General features: G+C 40.5%; 1 protein-coding gene across 15 annotated transcripts in view; it reads right to left on the bottom strand.

Moving 5' to 3' along the window:
• The window catches only part of FOXP2 (forkhead box P2), a 557,106-nt gene that overhangs the window by 246,324 nt on the left and 283,121 nt on the right, over positions 1–27,661 (bottom strand). The window contains exon 4 of one of the 15 annotated variants that reach the window (XM_075124432.1): positions 13,992–14,148. The exons of the other annotated variants lie outside the window; for them this stretch is intronic. The gene's annotated coding sequence lies outside the window, so the exon portion shown is untranslated. The remainder of the gene's footprint in view (positions 1–13,991; positions 14,149–27,661) is intronic. 15 annotated transcript variants of the gene reach the window in all.

Here is a 27,661-nt window from a genome sequence, read left to right as displayed (position 1 = left end):
CAATGCCATTTTTTCACTGTCTCCTAAGAATTTTTCCAGGTTTATACAAAAAATGGTTCAAAAAGTATATTATATTACATAGATCAAAATAAGTTCTATGTAAGACATTTACATTTTCCCTAGATACTATGGTGATGGGTGCTGTACAAATACCTGTAATAAAATAAACAAAAAGATTTTAGCAACACGGCATTATGTAAATAATCTCTCCCCCTTCAGATCCTACTCCTTCCCTCTGTATTGTACGTAATAGTGCTTTCTAGATTAAACTATTCTATTCAAAACTTCCTACTCATTGTCACTAGCTTTCAGACTATGCACTTGCTAAGAATAACAGAGGTTTAGTTAACATATTTTAGATTTATTATAATATCTTCTCATTAATTCTTTAAAGTCCAACAGGATTTTCAAAAAAATATTCCCTGATCCTCCTCATGTGGATCATGGCAGGCCCTACGTTTTAAACCCATACAATTCCTTCATTTCTACTTGTGGCAGGTAAGCCAGGTGTGTGCAAGCAAACTCATGGAATAACATAGATCTATGAAGCCACATAGGTAGCCTAGACTTAAAGCTGCCACTGCTTGGGATTTTTCACTCCAGGGTGCACAGAAACACCCGCTGGCAGTGACAGGTATTATGTCACAGCCTGTTTTCTACCAAACAAAAGATGACAGGCAATGCAAACTGTTTTTCAAATGACAAGTTCACGTCAAATGTGTTGCTCTAATTCTGCACCCTTCCTGCCCTTTTGCCTCCAGAAACAATTATGCAAAAGAACATATAATAGGTCAGGATCTCCCCCAAACTCGATATGATCACAGTTGTAATCCTCTGGACAACTGTCAACTCTTGCAACAGTTGGATGCTATCTCTAGCGCAGCACGATCTATAAGCAAGCCTTAGTGAGATGAGCCAATGTACTGATTTAATACCAGTCCTGAACACTACAGAAGGAGCTAACAGGAAGAAATGTGACCAATGCATATCATCATCAAGAAATATAAATTCCAAGATACACTTACTATATTTAAAGAATTCCTCATGGATTTAACGCCAGTAGCTATGAATCATAGGCTTAACCCTGCAAAACTATTACTCATGTGAGAAGGCAATGAGACCACTTGAGCGAGTAAAAGTTTGAAGGATGAAGGACCATGTATTTAGAGAATAATTCTTTATTTTTAAATCATATTTAAGAACTTGATAAATTTTAGTCACAGATCACACATAACTGTGTTAAAAACCAAAAGAAGTTTAAAAAATCAAATATAATTATATTTCAGAATATAAATATGATCAATTATTTCCTGATACAGAAGTGATACTCACTACATTTAAACTATTTGGATGGGGATATAGCTAGGTCTCAGAAATGTTGTACAATCCTTATTCTAACTTCATATTAATAATGACAGGTTTCAGAGTAGCAGCCATGTTAGTCTGTATTCGCAAAAAGAAAAGGAGTACTTGTGGCACCTTAGAGACTAACAAATTTAATAATGGACACCCACGTATATTAAGATAAAAAATAAAATCTGTTAACTTGAAAGTAGTAGACGCCATATTTCTACACTTACAATAAAGGATCTATTTTATCAAGTTGAAAAGTACAAAAACTCAGAAGGTTTATTCTTCCTGATGTGTTTATTCAGTTCCCATTGAGGCAAGTGAGGATCCTGCATATAGAAGGGTAAGGAGACTCTTTTATGCCTTTCTAAGACACACATTGGTATCTCAATTTTCCCACAGACCCGTGTGTGGGTTGTCAGGCACATGGTTACCAGAGTACGCTGAACACAACACAAAAGCTATGGATCCCACTTGTAGAAGGAGTTTTTATTCCCACAGGGTTTAGCAGAGTAAGCCAGTAAGATAGTCATTGGGAAACTCCAACTTCTCTCCATACTGGAGATGGTCTCACTAGAGATAACAACACCTGGTGTATGTTCCATAAATGCATCTGGAAAATAAACGATGGGTCTCAAACAGAGCTTTCTTTCAGACAAATAGGTTTTACTGAAAACTCCATTCATTTGTGTGAATGAATAAATAGGAAAGACTGTGGCTTTCAGTGATTATGGTTAATGTCGCCCCAACCTTGAATTTCCTTAGTCACAAACACTTATACTCTTCCTCACTCAAATGCTTCATTAAGTGTAGGGTGCTTTGAATTATCAACAGCTCTGTGGGGAATTATAATTTCTACTACCCATTATGAATTTAATATTTATTGTGAAATATTCATCATATATTTGTAAAAAAAAAATAGATAACCCACCAAAATTAGTTAATTGCTTGCCTGATCTGTAACTGTATAACTAGTGTATGATATAAATCCTGCTATTTGTATGGCCTCACACATCTGGTAGGTCATACTTCATGTACCACCATGAGAATACCAACACACTGCAATGCACAGTAGGACCCAGAAGCAGTCAAGTTGTTAATAACAGTGTTGAACTGCCATAGACTTAAGGGTGCTGGAGTAAGGGCTGTAAAGTGAGAAAATTTATTTCTTTAAGAATCATGTGCTGAAGTGACCAGCAAAAGAAAAAACAACAACAAAAATTTGGCGGGAAACTTCTCCAGTTTATCGGTTCTTAATGATTAGGCTTGGCAGAATTTGGGGTTTTTTTTTTTACTTTTTTAATAATTTTGATGGATACTATCAATGTTTATTTTTAAGTATTTTTTTCATTTTAAATTTTCAAAGTAGCACAAAATTATGGGTTTTAAACATTGCCCATCCCTGACTTTTATTGATTTAAAATTTCACAGTTATAAGAAATTATGGGGCTAGCATCAGACAAGAATTATTTAATGACAGTAGAGGTTTAGATTCAAAAAGTTTAAGTTTTATAACTGTTAAAACAAGTCAACATCACATGTCAAAATATACAAAGTATAGATCTTTAAATCAAATTCTAGTAAGTTTTCAAACAGCATTTTTATTATTTTGCCTATCTGTTTATTTATTATTTATACAAATTATTGTCCACGGAAATATGTTTTCATTGGTTTGTGAAGGTTCAGTGAAATTGAAGTTTACCAACATTTAGTGATAAAAAATCTTATTGTTCCAAGACTACTAATGACGTATATAAAAGCTTGAAAGGTTTCTGGAAATAAAACAAAGTAATGTGGATATTTTGCTTATGATTCTTTTACATTAGCAAATCAGGTCTTGTCTATGGGGAAGATTCTGCAGTCTATGGCAGTGGTCTCCAAACTGTGGAGTGTGCCCCCCACGGGAGTGGTGTGGAGGAACATTCGGGCCAGCCCCCATGGAGGAGAGAGGGAGTGCCACCCAGTCCCTCTCTGTCACCAGCTCTGCTCCTGGCCCTCGCCCCGACCATGGCCCCACTCCTGGCTATGTTCCACTCCCAGTCATGGTCCCAGCTGCAGTGCAAGCCCCGCTCACAGCCATCATTCTGCTCCTGGCCCCGACCACAGAGCCACTTCCAGCCCCAGCTCCTGACTGCATCTCTGGCCCTGCTCCCGGCCCCAGCTCCCCACCACAGATCTGGCCCCAGCCCAGCTCCCAACCGCAGCTTCCGGGGTGCGTGGAGAAGATAAGGGATGGGGCATGAGCAAAAAAATGTGGGGACCACTGGCCTATGGTGACTGCAGAACCAGTGAAATGATGACATCATCCCAACAAATGGGAGGGGAGTTTTAGTTAGACTGTTCAAAACACTTTGCTTTTTCTTGGTTTTTGTTAGCAACTATTTATCTCCAATATTTCATGAGCACTTGATTGAAAAGATGTCTTTGACAAAGTATCAATAGTTTCCTCTTCAACCAAAGTGCAATAGCTCATAATAAGCATCTGAGACATGCAAGAGGTCTTCCAGTAAAATAAAGGGAGACTAGAGTTGACATGCCTGATATTTCAAAAGGAAAAACAAGCAACATTTTTAATATGAAGATAAAAAAAACCCTTTAGAGGCCTTCATTACACATTAAAAAAAATCTATTAATTTCACTGAAAATTCCCTTGATTATCAAAATAATTCAATGTCTCGCAATACAAAACAGTCACCTTTCAGGTACAGAGTGGCAGCCAACCATCCTACAGAACCCAATAGTGAGGACAGGCCTTGAAAAATCCACTCTCCCTCTCACCAAGAGTGAGTGGAGATGAGCTGGTACCACAAAAGTGACTGGGAACTTTTCTCTGAAAACATGGCTTACATTATGGCTGAAACATAACCTTCCAAAAGTGAATCAGTGCGGACTGATACAGTGCCGTCTTCCTGAGTCTGTGGACAGAAAGCTCCAATGACTCTAGTGCTGTTCCATGCTTTTCCAAGCAGCAAAAGAGTGAAACAAACAAGACTGATTAGTTTCACACTGCTATTCAGAACCCTATACATATCAGATGAACTATCAAAAATCACCTCAATTTCAGGCTGCTCCAGCATCTCAGACAGCAACCATAGTCAGTCCTGGGAGATAACCCCCCAGAAAGGAGGCTTGGGGGAGAGGTAGAATGGTGGAGACATCTATCGCATTCCATAATAGTCAAAAGGCTCTTGAAAGGGTGTCAAACAGTAGAGAAACTTTCTACCCTTCACAGCTGTTGTGAAGTTTTGTGGGAGAAATTAAAGAGTAGAGATTTACATTCCTCCTCTCCCCTCCACCACCACACCTCTACCTAGCAGAGGCCAAAAAGGCTTTAGGGGATAGAAAATGCACAGACAGAATTCCCTCTCAGTTCCAGCAGCTAGAAAAAGGAGTAGTATGTATTTGATAACTACTAGGTAGGGGCTGATTGGAAAGATGGAGCCCCAAGCTCCAGACAAAGAGGAACTGATCACAGAAGTAAAAAGTAAAGAAGAACTGATCCTGGAACTAACAATAAATGGTAAATTAGTTACAAGGGAGGGATAATGACTTGATCACATTTATATTGTGGAAGCAGAATACAGTCCAGACCAGTGAGATCCAGACCAGTGAGATCGATCGATCTACCTACCTATCCTCAGTACTTTAAAAGGACAAATTTCGTGAAGTTGAAGAAAACAATTACAAGCCAAATCAGCTGAGAGAAAGAATTCAATCAGAAACATGTAAATGACAACTGGGAATTGTTTAAGAACACTTTACTAAATGCCCCCACAGCCACAATTGAAGAAGGCCATATTGGTTAAAAAAAATGCCCTCATTTAGAGGGGAAGTGATGGCTGCAGTTAAAAATAAATACATACATACATACATAACACAAGGGAAAAAAGAGGAAGTTGATAGTAACGAATATCATTTAGAAGCTAGGAATTGTAGAAAACTGATAAGGGACACATGGAGAAATCTATGGCCAGAAGAATTAACGACAATAAGAGGGAGTTTTGAAAGTATATTATTAACAAAGAGAATCCTAACAATTGTATTGGTACATTACGAGATGGAAATGGTAGAATTATCAATAATAATGCAGAAAAGATAGAAGTGTTCATTAAATATTTCTGTTCTGTATAGGGGGAAAAACAGATGATGTAGTCATATCATTTGATAACACTCTTTCCATCCCACTAGTGTCTCAAGAGGATGTTAAAGATTAGACATTTTTAAATCAGCAGGGCTGGAAAACTTGCATCCAAGAGTTTTAAAAGAGCTGGCTGTGGAGCTCACTGGACTATTAATATTGATTTTCAATGAGTCTTGGAAGAGTGGGAAGAAAGCTACTGTTGTGCCAGTATTTAAAAAGGGAAACAGGATGACAAAGGTGATTACAGACCTGTCAGTCTGACATCAAGCCCAGGCAAGATAATGTAGAGGCTGATACAGGATTTGATTAAATAAAGAATTAAAGGAGGGTAGTGTAATTAATGCCAATCAACATGGGTTTACAGGAAAGACATCCTGTCAAACTAACTTGATATCTCCTTTTGATGAGATTAGAAGTTTGGTTGATAAAGTTAACAGTGTTGATATAATATACTTAGACTTCTGTAAGGATTTGAATTGGTACCACATGACATTTTGATTAAAACATAAAAAAGATGTAAAATTAACATGTCACACATTAAATGGATAAAAAGCTGGCTAAATGATAGGTCTCAAAATATAATTGTAAATGGGGAATAATCATTGAACGGGTGTATTTCTAGTGGGGTCCTGCAGGTATCGGGTCTTGGCCCTATAATATTTAAATATGTCTATATATGACCTGGGAGAAAACAAAATCACCACTGATAACTGATGACACAAAAATTACAGATGACAAAAATTCAGGGAGTCGTAAATAACAAAGAGGACAGGTCATTGATACAAAGCAAACTGAATTGCTTGGTAAACTGGGTGCAAGCAAACAATACGCATTTTAATATGGCAAAATGTAAATGTACATATGGAATAAAGAATGTACAATATACTTACCCAATAGGGAAGTCTATTCTGGGAAGCAATGATTCTAAAAAAGGTTTTAGGGTTGTGGTGGATAATCAACTTAACATGAGCTCCCAATATGATCCTATGGCCAAAAGGGCTAATGCAATCCTTGGATGAACAAACAAGGGAATCTTGAGTAGGCGTAAAGAGTTTATTTGACCTCTGCAGCTGCCACTGGTGCACCCAGTGCTGGAATACTGTGTCCAGCTCTGTTACCCACAATACAAGAAGGATGTTGATAAATTGGGGTTCAGAGAAGAACCACAAGACTGATTAAAGGATTAGAAAACATGCCTTATAGTGGTAGAACCAAGGAGCTCAATCTCTTTAGCTTAACAAAAAAAAGGTGACAGAGTGACTTGATTACAGTCTAGAATTACCTACGTAGGGAACAAATATTTGATAATGAGCTCTTCAATCTAGCAGAGAAAGGTATAGCACAATCCAATGGCTGGAAGTTGAAGCTAGACAAATTCAGACTAGAAATAAGGTGTAAATTTTTAATGATGAGAGTAATTAACCACTGGAACAACTTAAGAGTCATGGCAGATTCTCCATCACTGACAATTTTAAATCAAGATTGGATGCTTTTCTAAAAGATATGCTATAGGAATTTATTTTGGAGAACATCTCTGGCCTGTGTTATACAGAAGGTCCCACTAGATTATCACAATGGTCCCCTTTGGCCTTGGAGTCTATAAAAAAAAGAAGAAGAAGAATCCAAGGACAGCAGCCCGATAAAAATCCCAGTACATTCCCACAACCCAGCAGCTACGAGAAGGGCTTGGGCACCATTGCCTCTGGTTGAGATCTTCACTATCATCTTGATCTACCTCTGGTTACTGGAATTACTCCTCCACTTGCAGGTGTCTTGTGACTTTTTCCTAACACTGACAGAGAGTACAGAATGTTTTGCCCAAAGATACTTCCACAACCTTTCACCTTATTAAAACTACCATGCAATGTTCTACAACCACCAGAATAAACTGGATGCTGGTTCTGATAATCTTATTCAGCCAAAAGCCCTGTCATCTTCTCACACACAAAATGAATCTCTATCCACTCCCCTCCACCGAGATATGACATAGCCCTTCACAAAAGGTGTTGAGTCTCCTTCCCCTGACTTAACAGCCTCGTATCCTCGCCAAGAGCTCCATGTCATAGCTCTTGATTCAACCTGCTGGCACCATGTTAGCTTCATATCCATGGATCAGTAATCAGGTTCCATCAGAAAGAAGGAAGAGGAAGTCTAAGAGGATTGGAGGTTATTGCACCCTACATGTTTTACACCTCCCAAAGACCAGAAAACCTCACTTTCCCAGAAACTTCTTCCCAATCACCTCTCAAAGCCTTTTGCTGTCACATTCACCTTGGAGTCCACCTACTTTCCAAATGTAAAATCCTTCTTAAACAGCTAATTTCTAAAGGAAAACATCTAAGACATCTGAATACATATGTTTTCCTCGAAATAACCAAAGCCAGCCACTCCAGTGCCAACAAAAATAAAACCACTATTTTAGTGAGGCCCACAAAAACAATGATTTGAGCTCCCTCTGCAGGCTTGACATCTGTAATTAACTAAGAGACCCTTTTCCCAAGGCTGTGCAGAATCTTTGGAGAATGATGATGAGCAGAAACAAAAATGTTTTGACAGGGTTTGGCACAAGAGTAGTTGAAATTGTCATTGTTATTGTTGTTAAAGTTAAGACATTTGGGCCAAATTTTGGCCTAGCATAAGAAGGTGTCCTCCACTGAAGTCAAAGGAGCATTATACATTTACCCCAGCTCTAAATTTGGTTTGGTAAATTTAGCTTCATTGAAATGACAATTAAAATTATATTAAAATAAATCCCTGTTAGCTACTTTGAAAAGGTTAAAATCGGGGGGGGGGGGGGAAGGGGGGAAACGGCAACATTTTATTCTACAGAATCTGAGTATTACCAACACAGATTTGAAAGATTAACCTTTTAACTTTACTGGTACAAAGTATATTACGCTGCTGCATTAAGGTTCATGTTGATTTAGCAGTACAGAGTATACAGACTATTAAATTCACAAAGGGCCCAATCTTAGAGCCAGAACTGCGCACTGAAACCCTTATCTTAACATTAAAAGTTGGCCTACACGGCACACTACCGATGACAGCATGTGAAGTATATGTAGCTGCATGCTGCAGTGAAAGACAGACTGCATGCACACTGTGGTGTGTAGCTACATGTGGCAGTGAAGGGTTCTGGCAGGAAGGAGACAGCAGGGAAAGGCTCCGGCAACAGGGAGCTGTCAGAGCCTTTCCCCGCTGCCTCTCCCGTCCGGAGTCTTTCCCCACTGCTGAAGTCAGTGTAGACAGGAGAGGAACTGCTTGGGGAGTAAAGAGCCCTATAGGGTATGTAATTTTAAGGTTCAGGTTTGTCTTTACTCACCTAAGCAGTGCCTTACCATCTACCTTATTTAAACTCATGTTAGGTAGCATGCAGTGTATGTGTTCTACATGTCACTGTACGTAGTGTGCAGTGTAGACGTATCCTAAGTTTCACTAGAATCACAATCCCACTGAAGTCAATGATATTCCAGGCAGGAATAGGAGTCCGGGAGCATAGATCTGTTTGAGACTTCAGGGACAAACATTAAGAAAAATTTCCTTTTTCTAACTGACTTATCTTGCTTCTATATCTTATAAAGATAAAACTGGAGATTTACAATTCACATATGATTTAGGAAAAGCTATTCAGACAGTGCATTGTTCTGAATTAAAAAAACAAGAGAAAATATCTTTCATAAACAAAACAGCTTTATAAAATTAAAAGTGTGGCCTTAAATCTGCTTGACAGTAATATTCTTCCTCCTGTCCTAACTCTCATTGTTTTCCAAGCCTTATGTACTCCTAGCCCTGTGTTCAGATATGGGACAAGCTATGAGAACACAATGCACTAATGTCACAAAGGACTTCTATCACAGCCAAAGACTTGACAGACAGCAGGCATAAAAGAGAATAATGGAATATAGCAATGAGAAAGACCGAACAGTTAATTTAGTCCAATGCAAGATAGTCCCTTATTGTACATTTACGAGTGGTGACTCCACCCACATTTTAAAGTGCCAAGCTATAGAGTTTCCACTACATCCTTTAGGAGTCTGTGCCACATTGAAATTTTTCACTGTCAGCAAAATGTTACTAATATGCAGCCTATATTTTCCCTTTCTTAATTTGAACTGATTGCTTCTAATTACATCCCCTTTTCCTAGGCTAAGTAACTCCTCTCCATCTTTGAGGTCTATATAGTCAAATATTTGTAGATTGTTCCTCTTTTATTTGTACCATAGCCGCTTAGATGCCACTATTCTATTTTATTCAACATATTTAGATTCTTATACTGCACCCATCACCAAGGTATTGGAGCATCTGTCCAACCTCTACCATGGTAACAGGGTCCTTAAACATGCAAAAGATAATCTAACTATATACATACTTATTATCTCCTGTAATCTTTCTCCACATATCAATCCTCCTCTCACCCCGTAATAAACTTCCATATTCCCTTCCATGGATCATGAACATTTTTGTAAAGTGGGGCCTAGAATTGAATGGAATGTTTTACATGCATTTATACCAGTAATATAAATAGGGACCATTAACTACTAGTCCTGTGACTTGATACCTCTGTTCTTATTAGGGTGACCAGATGAAACAGGCAAAATATTGGGACACATGGGGGAACCAAAAAATAAAATAAAGTGGACGGAGCGGAGTTGCCGAAGCAAAAAAAAAAAAAAAAAAGCGTCCGGAGTGGCCAAAGCCGCAATATCGGGACAAATGGTGTCCTGACCGTGCATCGGTTGGGACGTGGGACAAAGAACTAAAAATCGGGACATCTGGTCACCCTAGTTATTATTATTGCCACTACAATTATTGATAACTAGCTCTTATATAACATGTTTCACCAGCAGATGTCAAACCACTTTACAAAAAAGGTCAGTATCATTATCCATCATTTTTACAGGTGAAACTAAGGAACCGAGAGGGGAAGTGACTTGCCCAACATCACCCAGAGGGACAGTGGCAGAGCTGGAAATAGAACTAGATCTCCCAAGTCCCAATCCAGTGCTCTATCCACTATGCCACTGTGTCTGTGTCAATGCAGGCTCATGGCTAACTTGCTACCACCCCTATATCTCTTTTGGCCATGTTTCTGTGGTTTGGATTATTTACTCTCAAATGCATTCAGTTGTCTGTAAGCAAGAAGAATCTCATTTTCTACTCATGTTTTTACTTTCTCTGTTGTAATCTATTTAGGTACTCAGATGCTACAGTGATTGACACACTATAAAAACTTGGATGGACCATATCAGACAGATTAAATAGATAGTTTCTGGGCCCAATTAAGTGGTGAGACAGAGCATCCTCACCTTCCCACCCCTACACACAAAATATATTTGTGCATTCTCATATTGCATGCTTTTCTTGGTACCCTTCTGCTTTAACATTCACAGTTCTCAACTCCTCCCAATTTAGTATCATCTTAAAATTTCATTAACATGTCATTTAGTTGCTATTCTAGGTCATGAATGAATATATTTAATAAGACCACACCTACGAGAAGTCTCTGTAATACACCACTATGCAACTTGATAGCTTGCCATTTAAGCATGACCCTATGCTTACAATCCTTCAGCCAGATTTCAATCTATATAATCATATTCATATCTAAGGTGATTTAAAATATTTTTGAGAGATACTTCTTTTAAAACCTTCTCCTTCTCCCATGCCCCTATCACTGGATCTGTAATTCTGTCAAAAAAGCAATCGAGTTTAACTCACAAAATATATGTGCCTAAGGCACTTTTGAAAATAGGACTTAGACATTTTTGAACATTTTAGCCCTATTCTTTACAAACCACTCCTGCTTTACTATGGTTATTTTTGCCTAGCTATTAAGATTTTTTCTTCTTAATATTTATTCCGTTATTTTACAAGCAGTATAAAACATTGCCAACACAAGTGAGTATCAAAGAAACTGCAACTTGTAGAGATTCAATAATAGTTTTAATGATTTAATTATTATTTCCTGGCTCAGATACTGGCAGTCAGTGACAGCCTTATATGTCAGGCAATCTGCAAACAACCACCCCAGCAAACTGTTTCAGCCATATAACACTGTTCATTAAAATCTGTGAACCTGATATCCATTTTTAAACTCAGCCCAGAAAAAAAAAAGTGTTCCTCCTCCCTGAATGTGACTCTCTTATCCTTACACTGTCCAGTTTCCATTGTGCCAGTTCTCATAACTCCTTCATCCATACTTGCCAATCATCATCCTTGTGGAAAATTTGAATCCCAATCCTCATTCACTCTTGTGGCCCCCAAAACATGAGCCATCCTAACTACTTAGATATAATAGTATCTCAGGCTAGATCCACAAAGATGCTTAAGTGCCTAACTACCATTGTAGGTGTCTAAAATGTTCAAAATTTAGGCAACACTGACACCCTCAAAACCCCTCACTCAACTGCCGCCTAGTCCTGTAGGCTCCTAAAATCTCTAGGTACCTAAATTTTTGCTGCTAAAGTCACCTGGGTGCCAAAGTTTCCACTCCACAGCATGCACAAAGCCACCTAAGTCCTGATGTTTCACACCCTAGTTCACATCTGAACCCCAATAGGATTTTCAAACGAGGCATTCCCCCACCTATCTTGGCCAATCCAGTAAGCATGCCCAGACAGGCTGACCTAGCACCTAAGTGCAGGAGAGGGTTCATGGCTATGTCTCCCAAGTGGAGAAAGGCTCTTCCTTCCAACCTAGAGTTAGGTGCCCAATTGCTTTTAAATGGTGGGTCTTAGCCACACCCCTCTCCTCCGTTTTTCCAACTGCTAGTGTAGGCAGTTCCCCACTCAGCTTGCTGGCTTCTGTGAATCCCTTTCTTAGGCATATAACTCTCCCCATGCATTGGGTAGGGAGCCTGAGTGACTAACACAGGGCTCCCACTTCCACTGGGCACCAGGGCATCTAAAAGTTAGGTGCTGCAATCCTCAGCATTGCCACGATCAAGTCCTTTTGAGGATCTAGCCCTCAGTTCCTCTGCCACAGGGAATGAATCCTCATTATACTTAAAACATTTTAAGTGTATAAAAATGCAGGTGACTGTGATCCATATTCGGTGGTCCAGATGAAGCTTAGACAATAAGGCACAAAGACAGGCCTAATGCAAGCAGGTTTAACTTCACTAAAGAGCAGTTTTGTTCAATATCTTCATTAACGATCTGGAGGATGGTGTGGATTGCACCCTCAGCAAGTTTGCAGACGACACTAAACTGGGAGGAGTGGTAGATACCCTGGACGGTAGGGATAGGATAGAGACCTAGACAAATTGGAGGATTGGGCCAAAAGAAATCTGATGAGGTTCAACAAGGACAAGTGCAGAGTCCTGCACTTAGGACGGAAGAATCCAATGCACCGCTACAGACTAAGGACCGAATGGCTAGGCAGCAGTTCTGCAGAGAAGGACCTAGCGGTGACAGTGGACAAGAAGTGGATATGAGTCAACAGTGTGCCCTTGTAGCTGAGAAGGGCAATGGCATTTTGGGGTGTATAAGCAGGGGCATTGCCAGCAGATTGAGGGACGTGATCGTTCCCCTCTATTCAACATTGGTGAGGCCTCATCTGGAGTACTGTGTCCAGTTTTGGGCCCCACACTACAAGAAGGATGTGGAGAAATTGGGGAGAGTCCAGCGGAGGGCAACAAAAATGATTAGGGGACTGGAACACATGACTTACGAGGAGAAGCTGAGGGAACTGGGATTGTTTAGTCTACAGAAGAGAAGAATGAGGGGAGATTTGATAGCTGCTTTCAACTACCTTGAAAGGTGGTTCCAAAGAGGATGGATCTAGACTATTCTCAGTGATAGCGGATGACAGGACAAGGAGTAGTGGTCTCAAGTTGCAGTGTGGGAGATTTAGGTTGGATATTAGGCAAAACTTTTTCACTAGGAGGGTGGTGAAACACTGGAATGGGTTACCTAGGGAGGTGGTGGAATCTCCTTCCTTAGAAGTTTTTAAGGTCAGGCTTGACAAAGCCCTGGCTGGGATGATTTAATTGGGAATCGGTCCTGCTTTGAGCAGGGGGTTGGACTAGATGACCTCCTGAGGTCCCTTCCAACCCTGATATTCTATGATTCTATGATTCTATGTAAGCCTTAAGTTAGATGCAAGTTTGGTCCTAGGAAATACAGTGTTTGACAAGGCAAATAAAAATATGACTAAGTACACAGATCCTGGCAGCGCATGTAAATCATAATACCATTTTAAGGCCTGATTCAGCAAGGTACTTAACGCACATTCGCAAATTTAACCCACTAGTTTCAGTGTGAGGTCTGACTGGGGTCCTTAAAGTTATGCCAATGTTCAAGTACCATGATGAACAGAAGCCTTAATGAACATTTCAGAAGTTATTTCAGTTAACTGATAAGCATGTTACTAGTTTAAGCTATCTATGTAAGATATATCTATGTAAATATATTAGTGGCTCTTTGTTTCGTGCTCTTTGTTTGTAGACTTGCATCTTGGCAGGGGGTTAGATTAGATGACCATTGTGGTCCCTTCTTACCCTATGGTTCTATGATTCCCCTTCTGAATTTCTTAGTCCATGGTTCTCAAAAGTTTCTGCAGACAATTTGAGCTCCAACAGATCATAGTTTCACCACTGAATCTGCCAGACAGTCTGGAATCATCTGTGACACCATCTTCTTGATCATCTGAAGACTCTGTAGGAGAAATGGGAATCTCTTTTGGACCTCTTTTGGACTGGGTCTTCAGTACTGCCCAGCTCATGTGAGCACTGCATAGACTGCATTGCAAAGGGCAGATCTTGCTGTGCACAGAAGCTCAAAAGCGGATTTTTTTGTAAGCTGTTCATAATTAATGCTTGATAGCTATCTTTTCCCTAACACAGTAACACATCTCTCTTTGCTTTCAGTTGAAGAGTAGAGCGTTTAGGTCCTTATCAAAACCTCTTTTAAAAAGCTTACACTCTATCATGCTGATCCAGTGGCTTCCACCATATGTCAAAGACCTGGCTGAACTCCTTGCGGATACTCACTGGGCAGCTATGTTTAGACCCATCCGCTGGATCTGTGTGATTGTAAGCTCTCGACTCTCTGTCTGGTGCTTGTTCTAGGGAATTGGACCTCATGGTTTGCTGCCCCAGGTCCCTGGTGTTGAACCCCCAAGACACCCCAACTGTTTAAGCACAACCTTTCCGGAGCTCCACTCTCATGGATACTTTATAATTAGAGTCCTACCAAATTTACGGTCCATTTTGTTCAATATCATTGTCACAGGATTCAAAAAATCATAATTTTCATGATTTCAAATATTTAAATCTGAAATTTCACGGTGTTGTAATGGTAGGGGTTCTGACCCTAAAAGGGAGTCGCAAGGTCATTGTGTGGGGGGAGTTTGCGGTACGGCTAACCTTACTTCTGTGCTATGTTGGCAGTGGCGCTGCCTTCAGAGCTGGACGGCCGGAGAGCTGCGGCTGCTGGCCGGGAGCCCAGCTCAGAAGGCAGAGCCACCGCCAGAGCAGTGCAGCAATAAGGATGGCACGGTATAGTATTGACACCCTTACTTCTATACTGCTGCCTTCAGAGCTGGACCCTTGGTCAGCAGCCACCGCTCCCTGGCCACCCAGCTCTGAAAGCAGTGCAGAAGCATGGGTTTCAATATCACGACTCCCCTAAAATAACCTTGCGATCCCCCTGCAACTCCTTTTTGGGTCAGGACCCCCAATTTGAGAAATGCTGGTCTCCCCCCATGAACTCTGTATAGTATAGGGTAAAAGCACAAAAAAGATCAGATTTCATTGGGGGGGGGCAAATTTCACTGTTCGAGACGCATTTTTCATGGCTGTGAATTTGTTAGGGCCCTATTTATAATTTATTTCTTCAGGGACATGTGTCAGTGAAGCAAGTAACACAGATTTTACAGAGAGGTTTCTAAATCAATCACACTAATCATAGATAAATAACAAGAAATACACAGATCTAGGCAAAATAAGAAACATCCGTATGCAATTCCTTCCTCAGAGTCCTCAGCACGTTTGAATGTTCTTTGAGTTTTGGCCAGTGCCTTCAAGGGTCCCAGGTCCCCAGTCCTGGACCTCGCTCATCAAACTTATTACAAGACATAAATAATAGACTAATCAAAGGCAAATGTGGTTCCAATCCTACCTGATATTTTTGTATACAGTATCTATTTTCATATACAGACTATGCAGCTAACTGGAATCCACTGAGTGAACATAGGTTTACATCTTGAATAGGAGTGAGGTACAGCAGTGGTTATGAAAATGTATATGTATGTCCTTCCTGTTCTCAGCAGGAATCAAGTGTTTGGTGCGGGCCAAAAACATCAATTTCTTTGTGTGGATAATTTCGATTTTAAATCCATGATTTTTTTCAGCTCAGAGTCATAATGTAGACATTTAAACGCAAAAACTTATCCTTACTAAAACTGAAAGCCTACTAATTTTGATAATCATGTCGACTATTTGATTATGTAATGCAAAATCTTTGTTAAGTAGGCATGAAGCTTGTAAAATATGCTGTGGTGATCCAGGGCCTAGTGCTATGCATAGCTTAGTATTGTACCTGTCATTTTACTGTAGTAATTGGCCAGCTTTTTATGTTCAGTAGCAAGATACAGTGGGACAGATCAATAAAGCTACACAGATTAATGCCATCTGTACAAAGAACTATGTAAAACCCAAACATCTGTCTGGAAGGTTTATACCCTGGTTTAAGAAAAGAAATGTTGAAAAACAATTCACTATTATTTTGAAGAATGATGTATACAAATTTAATAGCCACTAACAACCAATCATTTTGCAAATGTGTTAGTTTACTGTACACAAACCTACATATTGAAATAACAAACTCCACATTTCATTCCTAAATGTAAATATCTACATATAAATACATTATTTTACAAATAATTGATATAAGAATACGCTGTTAATACTAAAGAAAAAGTATGCATCTTGGTATCAGAGAGAACAGTGTTATTACAATGAAGAATATGGCACACACTTAGTTTTACTATATATATCTCAAAGCACTAATATAAACTCTACTGCATCTTACCAGTAGGCAGCACTGTTACATCTTTATAGCATTGCTCTTAGTAATGTTAATATCATACAGTGCCATCTGTAACTTATTACACATTATCTGACCTTTACTTGCCTTCAAGCCTCATTATTTTCACTTCAGACTTTATATCTCCCAGATTTTCTTTGATTTTAAAAAGTAAAATTAGAACTAATACCAAAATGCTTAAAGAATATTTACCACACATCACAAATGAGAAATGGAGGGTGCAATGATTTAATTCATTTTAATTGATCAATTAATATGACCATCACTTTTTAAACAAAACTAACAATTTTAGGTTACACTAGTAATGAATGATTTCAGGTAAACAGCCAACTCACGGGAATGAAGCATTTTGTATTTGATTGAAGAATTTTAATTTGCATTTAGATCTTATAAGAACACATTTATGAAGTTTACAAATAATGGTTCTGATCGTACAAAGCATTGCTCATGTGAATAGTCCTTAGTCATGTGAGCAATGTCTTAAATGGGGCTACTCCCATAAGTAAGGTATTAGAGGATAAGGTCTCATAATTTTTCAATTTAGACTATATAAGTATCATTTTCTAAAAAAATCTATTGTTATAATTATTTTTAATATAGCCACACTTGCCTATCATAAACTCCTATGTATCTGGTGACTTTCATTCTTTATAATCTATCAACCCTTTATCATTAATCAATTGGAGATTTTTCTTACATTCCTTGATCACTAAAATTCCCAGTGAAATCAATTGGAATTTTGGATGCACAAGGAGCAAAGCATCAGGCCCCAAATATATATGCACACAGCAGACAAGGTTACTGTCAGGGGTTAATAGGTATATTTACAAAGAAACGGTAATGAATCCTTTTGTTAGAGGAAAAATATATATTAGTGTACAAATTTACAAAAGAACAGACAAAGCATTCTAATGGTAAATTTGTAAATAAGATATAGTATCATATATATCTTATCAGTGCCAAAGATTTTTTTTTAAAAGATTCTGTCCTACTTTCACACCAAAATTATAATATCCATTTCATAAAAAGGCACCGAAACGTAAAATGGGCCAACATCAAAATATAACAAGGAAGCAAAGATAAATTAGAGGAATTCTTTGGTTCTTTCCCTAACTAATCAGAGATACACAGAAAAGGATCTTTTAAGTTTAATGATACCTGCTCATTAAATGATGCTAAACACTAAAATACCACGAACAGCAGGGAATTTCAGTTTACATTAGAGAAAAAAAATAAAAGGGTAAAAATGACTGAAGTTGGTCAGTTCAAGCTGATAGGGCACTTCAAATGAATAACAGAAGAATAAAAGAGACACTCTAGGTTAAATTAGGTTCTCCTATGCCTTTTCTTGAAAGTGCTTAACTTCACAAATTTTATTTGAATTAACTAACCTGCCAAAATCAAAGACCTGAATAGGGGTAAAGTTAAACAAGCAACTACACTTCACAGTAAGTTTACCCATTAAACAGCAGATAAAATCTTAGTATAAGAAAAAGATGGTGGATATACTTTTTAGAATGTGTAATCCTCCTTCTCTAACCAGGGGAAAAGGCATGCCTTTTATACTGTTGAAATAAAAGTGTATCACGGAATAAAATTATTCAGATGCTGAACTTATTTCATGTAATAATTTATTTGTTAGGATTCTCTTCTTCATAAGTATAGCATACAATTACTCTTCCCTCCTATTTAAATACATATAATACTTGAAATACACATAATACCATTTTAGTTTGGCATTTTAGGATGATATTTAAAAAAGAGTTACATTCTATTACCTGACTAATAACTGTTATAAATATATAGTCAAACATTTAAAGAAAACTAAGCCATTTGAAGAAATCTTCAAGGTTAAAAAATAAGCTTGTAAATAAATGGAACAAGGTTACAATTCTTTCAAAATATACACAATTCCCCATGCTACCTTGCTTTGAAGATTACTACATTTATCATGAAAAAGAATAGAATTCCATGGTGGAATTTTTTATTATTATTATTATTATTATATTTTGCTAGCAATAGTTGGGTACTCAAAAAACCCACAACAACCCCTATTTCAAATGTATACAACCTGTTTCGCCAGACTTTCAGTAGACCTCTTTTTTCTGCTTTAGAAAAAATAATAAACATTATCCTTTTATTCAACATGAAAACTTGTCCTCCAAGCTCTCAAGTTTTATATGCAAAGGCCCCCGTCCTGGAATTGAATCTACATGGATGGAACAGTGAGATTTATACTCTGCCGAGGCACAGGAGTCTGCTCACATGGCTCCAGCTCGAGGACTATGGCCAAAATGAACAATTACTAGCATTTCACTTTTTTCATTTTATTACACATAACATTTCTGTATCTATTTATCAATTCTAAATAGTGGTTTTTAGTGGGGAGGGAAGAGGAGGAGACAGTGACTGAACAAAAGTTGGATTGTATTCAACCAGAAACCAAACATTTTTGTCAGCAGTAGTTTACAAACTATTGTCTGTGAACTATCAGTGGCTGACAGAGACCTTTTCCATGGTCCACAGGCTAGCCAAAAGATAGAGAATGATGCAGGAATAGCTGGGGAGTGGCAGGGAAGCTGGAAAGGTAGGTCCACAGTTTTGTTTTTTTTTAAAGGGGCAGGTACTGTTCTATATAACTTTTTAATGAAACTGTATTATTCATCCAGTACAATTAACTGTTATGATTTTTAAAAGGATTTCCTTGAAGACTGAAATAATCATGAAGTGTAACATTCACGCAGCCTCAGAATGTAATTTTTTATAGAAAAAAAATCTATTACATATTAGAATTACCAAAAGTGCTTTCATTTCTAGAGTAAAACTGTTCTTCCATTGCCTTTGGGCTGATCAAACCAAACAGAGACTTTGTATGGGTCTCCTGTCATCTCCAGAATTGGAGTCTAATCTTTGGCCCTGTGGTTAAGACACTGGACTGAGACTCAAGAGAGCAAAGTTGTATCCGCCAACTAATGGACAAAGCACAGTCCTGCTTTTCGGAGCTGACGAGCCTCAGATGTTTCCATTAACTTTGATGTGAGTTCTGGTTGCTCAGCATCTCTGAAAACCACACCATTAATCTCAAAGGCTGAGGACTCACAAAAGGATTTAGATGCCCTAATAATCTCACAGAGATGCCGGCCTTCCTCCAGTCAATCACTGCATTCACAAATGGCATTGCATGCTCTTTGCCTATGTTGCCATTGCCAGGATGGGGAAAAACACTCCATCACACCGTGCTCTCAAATTCATCATTGTTGAGAAAAGAGGTGCATGCCTTAATCTTACCTGGCATTGCCCCAGAGATTTGTGGATTTGCAGGATTTAGCCACATCTGAGAACTTCACTCGAAGATGCCTGGTATGATGACATCAGCCGTGGTCACTCTGGCTGGTGCAACAGTCCTCAGTAGACCGCACATTTGATGATGATGATGATGAAGTACATCTGTCCCTGTTCATTGTATATGGAGTCTAGGCACCTAACTCAGACTTTGTGAATCCCAGTGATTTTCTAGGAGCCTAAACGTTAGTTGTGGCAATGCTCAATGTCACCATGCCTAAGAAACTAGCCCCTTGTGTCTCAGATACTCATCTATAAAACAGGGATGGTAAAGAAGCTTACCTATCTCAGAGGTGTTGTGAGGATATACTCACTGTTTTAGAAGCACTCATATATTATAAGTGGCACAGAAAAGCAAATAAAGTCCCAATTTAAAGGTTATGGTACTCTTCCTTTGGTCAGTGGCCGTCTGTGGAACGCCTAAAAAAACATTCTGCAGACATCCAATTGTAAGGGGCCTCCACTGAGACAAACTCTATCCTCTAAGACAAAGTAGTTGTAACGCAACACAACATAAAATTGCTGTGTGACCGATGCTGCATTGTCCCCAAAGATATACTGGAATGCTTTAATGACCTGTAGACATAACTGGCAAGATGCAGGAAAACACAGGACATCTGGGTACAGACTTAAAAAACGTAGGCCAGGTACCAACTGTAGCCCACCCAGAATTTCTTATTAATTTTATTAGCTTTACTAAGCTAGTATGGAAAGAGCCAGTCAAGATTGGAGTTTATTTGTGCTAGGTGCTGCACAAACATATGAGAAGACAAGGTCTTTTCCCCAAAAAAGTTAAAAAAGACATATGAAAGATGGGGTAGAAAGGATAAAATAAATAAGCACAGTGATCAGAGTTATAGTAGATATGTCATATTAATTCATTCCTTCAGCTCTTTATTTCAGTTTCTACCTCTAGCCTCTTATTTTAAACTAGTGGCTAATTACTTTACAGTAACTGGCATTCTTTGAGATGTTTTGTCCCTATGGGTGCTCCACTTCAGGTGCGCATGTGCACCCATATCCCTTTGGCTGGAAAGTTTAGGTAGCACCCGCGCCCAACATATCTTTGTTCTCCAATCGAAGGGTATATAGGGAAGGGTGAACCCGCTGATGCTCCAGTTCCTTTGCTGTGAAATCCACAGACCAGGACTCTGAAGCAGGGCAGAAGAAGTATGAGTAGTGGATCACCCATAGGAGCCCTCTATCTGTAGTGCTTGCTGCCAGCTGTGAATCAGAGAAATCATCTGTAAGTGGGATGCATCACTATATGGAAATATCCATACTGATTAAGTTGAAGGCCACAAACTGGTCCTCCATATTTGTAGATGGTATTATTGCTGCTAAGGTTACCGCCCTGAACCTTTGTGTCCTGATGAATGTATTTAGAACACTGAAGTCTAGGATTGGTCTCCTTCCTCCTCTCTTTTGTAGTACCAGAAAGTATCTGGAGTAGAAACCCCTCACAATGAAGAAAGGGGGAACTGGTTCGATCACTCCCAGGAGCAGGAGGAATTGAACTTCCTGACATAATAGGCCTTTGTGAGAAGTGTCCCTGAAAGTGGAATTGGGGGTCAGGAAGGCTGGAGCCAAAGTGAATAGCATAGCCTGATGTAACCATTTCTAGCACCTATCTGTCTGATGTGATCTGCTCCTATGCTAATCTGATATGGGAAAGGCAATCTCCATAAGGTGGGAGATAGGAAGGAAAAGAGTGGTGGAGCAAAGTGTGCAGGGATAGTGACTGATGGCTCTCAACCAGAATATCAAAAAAGCCGCTTGGTGGAAGCTGTTGCCTGGGTGGTGGTAGTGGATGAGTGATTTTTTTCTCTTGTACCTAGGCTTCCTCATGGGTGGTTCCACAGTCCTCTGATACGTATGGTATTGTACTGGATGAGATCTCTGGGCTTCCTGTGATCTGCTACATTTACTTTTGGTTGTAGGAGTTTAAATGTCCAAGAAATGAGGGTTGCTTTCAAATCCTTCAGCAAATGGAGGGACTCATCTGTGGCATCACTGAAGAGCTTGGGGTCTTCCAAAGGGATATCTTCAGTTGTGTTCTTGACCTCTTTGGGAAGGCTAGGATTGTAACTATGAAATATGGTGGATTACTAAAGAGCGAAAAGCTATGTCAGCTGCATTCAGTAACACCTGCAAGGAAGCTTTGGTGACTGTATAACATTCAGAGATAAGGGCTTGGAACTGGTCCTTTTGGTTTTCTGGCAATTTATCAATAAAATTAATAAATTTGCTGTAGTTCACATAATCATATTAAGTCATTAATGCTAATTAGGTATTCTAAGATGAAGCATAGCATAGGAGTAACTTTTGCGACTGAGGAAGTCCAGACGTTTGAACTCCTTGTCATGCAGCATGGACTTGGAGCGATGCTGTCAGTGACTTTCATTTACCATATCCACCACAAGAGAGTTCGGTGTGGGATGAGAGAAAAAGTGCTCCAAGCCTTTCAGAGTGACATAATACTTCTTCTTGTCCCTCTTGCCAATGGAAGGGATAGTGGCATGTGTCTGCCATAGTGACTTGGCTGGTGTTAAAAGGGTGTCATTTACTGGTATGGCAACCCTGCCTTGAGGGGACGAGTGGAGGATATCCACCAAGCCATGCTGTAGTTCTTGAACTTCCTCCAATCTGTATCTGGGTCTGTAAGGATTCTGCTATCCTCTGCATCAGGTCCTTGAAGACCTTGAAGTCATCTGTGTAGGATGGGGGATGATTTATTAGATGTGGGCATTTCTTCTAGACCATATTCTTCAGAAGTGTCACTGAGCAGAGGAGTGGCCAGGATCCTGACAGCTCCTCTTCCAAGTAGATTTCAGGGGATAGAGGTCTAAATGGGAGGGCAGTGGAACCCTGAATAGAGACTTCTGCATCTGAAGAGTTTCTTCCCCTGTTTCTAATGGGGGACCTGTTGCAATGGTACTAGAGAATGTGCCAGTACTGAAGGTCATACTAGTACCAGAGGTGGCACCAGGGCCAGTGATAGGGTCTGTACAGGTAGATATGCATGCATGTGAAAACACAAAGACATCAGCTGGTCTAAACAGTACAATCAGGTGATCCGTCACTGTACCTGCCAGTAGAGAAGAGTTGAATTCTTGAAGGGCTAAGAGGTCCTTTGAGAGCAGGAATCTGCTTAGTACTGTTGAGATGGCGTCAACATTATTACAAATTGCTGTGATTGATATGAATAAATGTGTCAAGCATGAGTTTGGCTTGGTATGTGTGAACCTAGTAGAGGATTCTGGGAGCAGAATTCTCTTAGCATTAGATAAATGATGTGGAAAACTACTGGAAATGCTGAAATTGCACTGAAATGGTTAATATTGGCTCAATCAGCGTATGTATTTTAACCCCAAACTTTGGAATATATCAGCAGAGAACCCGCTCAGAAAGTAAAGAACACGTAAGATCATGCAATCAGTGGGCTTGGTGCTGACATGGCTGACATGGGTCAAAATGACCGTTTTTGAATAACCTCATGCTAAGAGCTTAAGTGAATGATTTATGAGAGGGTAAACTATGGATGACCTTTGGTCTGTGCATCCGTTTTGCAAACCCTTCCAAAATTATGAAGAAAACCAGTAATAAACGCCTACAAGGCATATTTCTGGAACATATAACTCCTTTGAAAACAAAAAGGTATATAAGTGGTAAGCAAAGTAAATGAGTCAGATCAATTCCCCAATTAACATCCAAAGAGGTTCAAGACTGAGAGATAGAGGTCATTGGGGTAACCAAGACCCCGACTCGAGGGGCCTTAGAACAAGAGGTCGTCAGGGTAACCAAGGCCCTGCTTTGAGGGACAAACCAAGTGCCTGAGAGGGGAAAGAAGAAAGAGAAGTAGTCTCCATCTAGAGCTGGTAGATATGACTGCTGTTTGCCAATCAGGATATTGTGTAGAGCTAACATAGTTACTGAGGGTTTATGCCTGAGGAGCTAAGGCTTGTAGGAAAGGATGTATGCCATGTAACCTTAACTGCTTGTGTGAGTCTATCTCAGACAAATGACTGTGTATTAAACATATTGATCTTCGAATTCTCACTGGTACCGGTAAACATCTGCCCAGCTGTGGGCCGTTAAAAGATCAGTTTCAACAAGTACCAGTGAGGTCGGCCACTGGATGATCAGCTGTAATGTAGCTGGTGATGTTAGTGGTCGTGTAGCTGGATGATCTGCATGCCCCTATGTTCCTGGCCTGCTAGTGTTGCTGGTACCAAGGGAGTCAGAGTTGGTGGTTGTTTCTTCGAGGAGTCACTGTATGAACTGGGTACCAATGCCAGTGTAAGCAGAGTTTCTTAGACTTCTGGTGATTCCTGTACTTTCTAGGAGGTAGATGAGATTTGGAACTGGGCAGGGAGTTGGGGTAGGGGTAGGAGCCTCTGCTGTAGCCACACCAGGATGTGAGGTCTCCTTACTTGACCTTTGGAGTGACTTCCCCAACCTGTTTGGCTCCCTATCAGGGGACTTGTGCCTCCTCTTCTTGTGCCTCCTCTTCAGATGTTCTGAAACTATCCCCTGAGATTTGGTCATCAGAACCAGAACCATGGAGGTCAACAGGGCATTTGGCTCCTCTGAGGCCGATATATGGCAGGGGGCAGGTGGGGTGCTTGATAAGGAGTAACTTGAGCCTGTCTTCCCTCAGTTTTCTAAACCTACTCTTGAAGCCAGAGCAGACCTTATACTTGTATGGAATGTGCGCCTCTCCAAGACAACAACTGGAATGACCCTCACTGAGAGGAAAAGACCTTCTGCAGGTCTGGCAACATTCAAACCCTGGAGTTTTGGGCATCCCACAGGCAGAGAAAAAAGTTCCCAACAAGGGAACTGAAGTAGCAGTAAGTCCCTGCCGCAAGAATGAATGGAGATGATGTCCCACCCAAAATGCACAGAAAGCACTGGAAATAAACAAAAACAAACAGAAATACAGTAAAATAAAGAAATGAAAGAAATTACAAAATAAAATAATCAAGTAGGGAAGAGAAAGGATTAGCAAAGCTAACCAACTCATAACACAAGTTTCTGCCTCAGGCTAGAGGCATTTGAGAAGGTACTGGAGTGGAGGCAGGTCCATGATATCCTATATTTCCTCAGATGGAAGCACAAGGATATGTAGTGTAGGGTGCAGTCATGGACCTGCAGAGACTACTACTGAAAATCTCCAATTGAAGGCGCACGGTGTGCATGAGCACCTGAAGTGGACCACCCATAGGGACAACTACTCAAAGAACAAGCAAGGATTACAAATAAAAAAATCCATCTTCTGTGTCAAAGCCCATACCTAAAACCCACACAATAGGCATTGAGATGGCATTCCTGTCTCTTTAGGTTTATATATCTACTTCTTTCTTAGTACTCATTATGCCCTGTACTCAGAAATGAACACAATGCTCATGAATGACCATCACAAGGACTCATAGGTCTGTGAAGGTGTGCAACTGCGACAGTTTTTGACCTTGGGAGGCGATAAGTAGGGGAGGGGTAAGAACAGAGGGGGAACCACAGGAGGTCTAATTCTAGCTCATCTCCAGATGGTAGGATCTTCTGCCCAAACTGGCTGCCTCCAGAGTGCATGCCATCATATTATCACTATTATTTTTAATTGGTTTAGTTTTTTTGGCAAGCATTAAGCATTTCAGACCTATAAGATGTACAGGGACATCTTTACTTCTTCTATCGAACTGCTGCCACCAAAATCCATCGTAACAGGCCCAGCAGCAAGACATAACTGTTTTAGGAGATAAGTGAAACACCCAGAACACAAGAGTTACAGGCCTGTTTGGCTATTGTAGTGAGACATACACTCAGAAAGCCATTTAGGGCAGTGGTTTTCAAACTGCGGGTCACAACCCAGTACTGGGTAACGGAGTGTAAGGCATTGGGTCATGGCAGCTCTGTTCAGCACTGCAGACCGGGCCATTAAAAGTCCCATTGGCAGTGCTGCCCAGGTAAGGCAGGCTAGTCCCTACCTTCTTCTGACACCACGCTGTGCCTCGGAAGCGGCCAGCAGCAGGTCTGGCTCCTAGGTGGGGGGGGAGGGGCGGCAGTAGTGAAGACTGGGGGGACAGTGCCTGCGGGTGAGAGCCACGCGGAGCCACTTGCGCACCTCCACCTAGGAGCAGGACTAACTGCTGGCCGCTCCCAGGGTGCAGCATGGTCCACAGTGCCAGGACAGGCAGGAAGCCTGCCTTTGCATCCCCGTTGCACCGTTGACTGGGAGCCACCCGAGGTAAGCTCATGCCCCAACCCCGCACCCCAATCCCCTGCCCCAGCCCTGAGCCCCTCCCAAACCTGGAGCACTTTCCTGCACCCCAAACCCCTCATTCCTGGCCCCACCCCAGAGCCTGCATCCCCAGCCCAGAGCCCCCTCCCAGACCCTGAACCCCTCATTCCCAGCCCCACCCTGCAGCCTGCACCCCAAACCTCTACCCCAGCCCTGAGCCCCTCCCACTCCCCAAACCCCTCATCCCCAGCTCCATTGGGCCGAGGCATCAACAACTTTCTTCAACTGGGTTGCGAGAAAAAAAGTTTGAAAACCACTGATTTAGGGTATGCCTTCACTGCAGTTAGCCCAGGCTCCTACCTGGGAGTTGCCTCTAGCCTCCCTTCTCCTCCCCCCTAAAAAACCTCTCACCAGAGTTTAGTGGTGCTTTCAACCTGTACTAGCTGGCAGGATTGGAGGTATCGGTTAGAGCTTGGTGTCTTCTTTCATTTGGGCTGGTAACCCACACACTTTGCACTGAGGATTCAGGCTAAATCATTTGAATGCTGATAGTCCTCCAGTGCCTTTCCAAAATTCACTAATAGCCCAGGGGGACACCAAATTTCTCCCACAATTCACTGGAAAAGAATAATAAAGCAGCTCAGCTTATGCAGCACAAAGAACCATAGGATATGCCCCTGGATGCCCCAGCAAAACACACAGGAGAGTGTAGTACCAGTAAAGGACAGAATAACTCAGGTACAACTTTGCAGTATGGCTGCTTATGCCCAGGCTACTCTGTAGTGAAGACATTACCTTGAAATATCTAAAGGTCACAGTACTCCTTATTGTGTTTGTGTATTATTAAAAGTTGGGTGTACTTGCTGAATGGTAACCTGCAACCAAATTAACATATATGGAAGTTTTCTGTAGGCAAAATAGAGATAAATGAAGCAGCAGGCTGTGTGTGTGGAACCAAAAAATATCTATTGGGCTTTTTCACAACTTACTGAAAATATTTTCAACTTGAAGCTAAGCAGTCCTTCTAATAGACACCTTCCATGAAGCCAGGATGATGATAGCCACTTATTTAGAAATACCATGCCCCTGCGTCTCTGCTCTTTCAGGAGCTATGCTCAAAAATGAGAGATCCCAGGATGGGATGCAGTAAAATGTGCTGGTTTTGAATGATGACCTAACACCAACTTCCTAGGCAACTTCTTTGGCTGCCTTATTCATAAGCAACAGAAACCTTTTCCATCTGGGCCAGTAAGAGGTTACCAAGATCATTGAAACTCTCTCTTGAGTTTGGTTAGAAAAAAGCCAGTAGCCTTATGTTCAAGTAAGTGCAAACAGATTCACCTTCAGTGGGTGGAGATATTCCATGGGTGGAATATCTGATTGACCATTCCCTGAGCCTTATAGGATTTGGGGACTTTCCTCATCTCCAGAACATATATCTGCAGTTAGTGGTCCTGGAGAAACCAAATGTGAAACAGGTTTATTAATTCCTTTTAAGTGGGCTCCCCAACCTTGGCAGGATGCATCTATGATTACTACAGC

The sequence above is a fragment of the Caretta caretta genome, chromosome 1, assembly GCF_965140235.1.
Source record: "Caretta caretta isolate rCarCar2 chromosome 1, rCarCar1.hap1, whole genome shotgun sequence".
Lineage (NCBI taxonomy): Eukaryota > Metazoa > Chordata > Testudines > Cheloniidae > Caretta > Caretta caretta.
The sequence above is the reverse complement of the archived record's forward strand: the minus strand, read 5'-3'. Positions and strand labels throughout refer to the sequence as shown.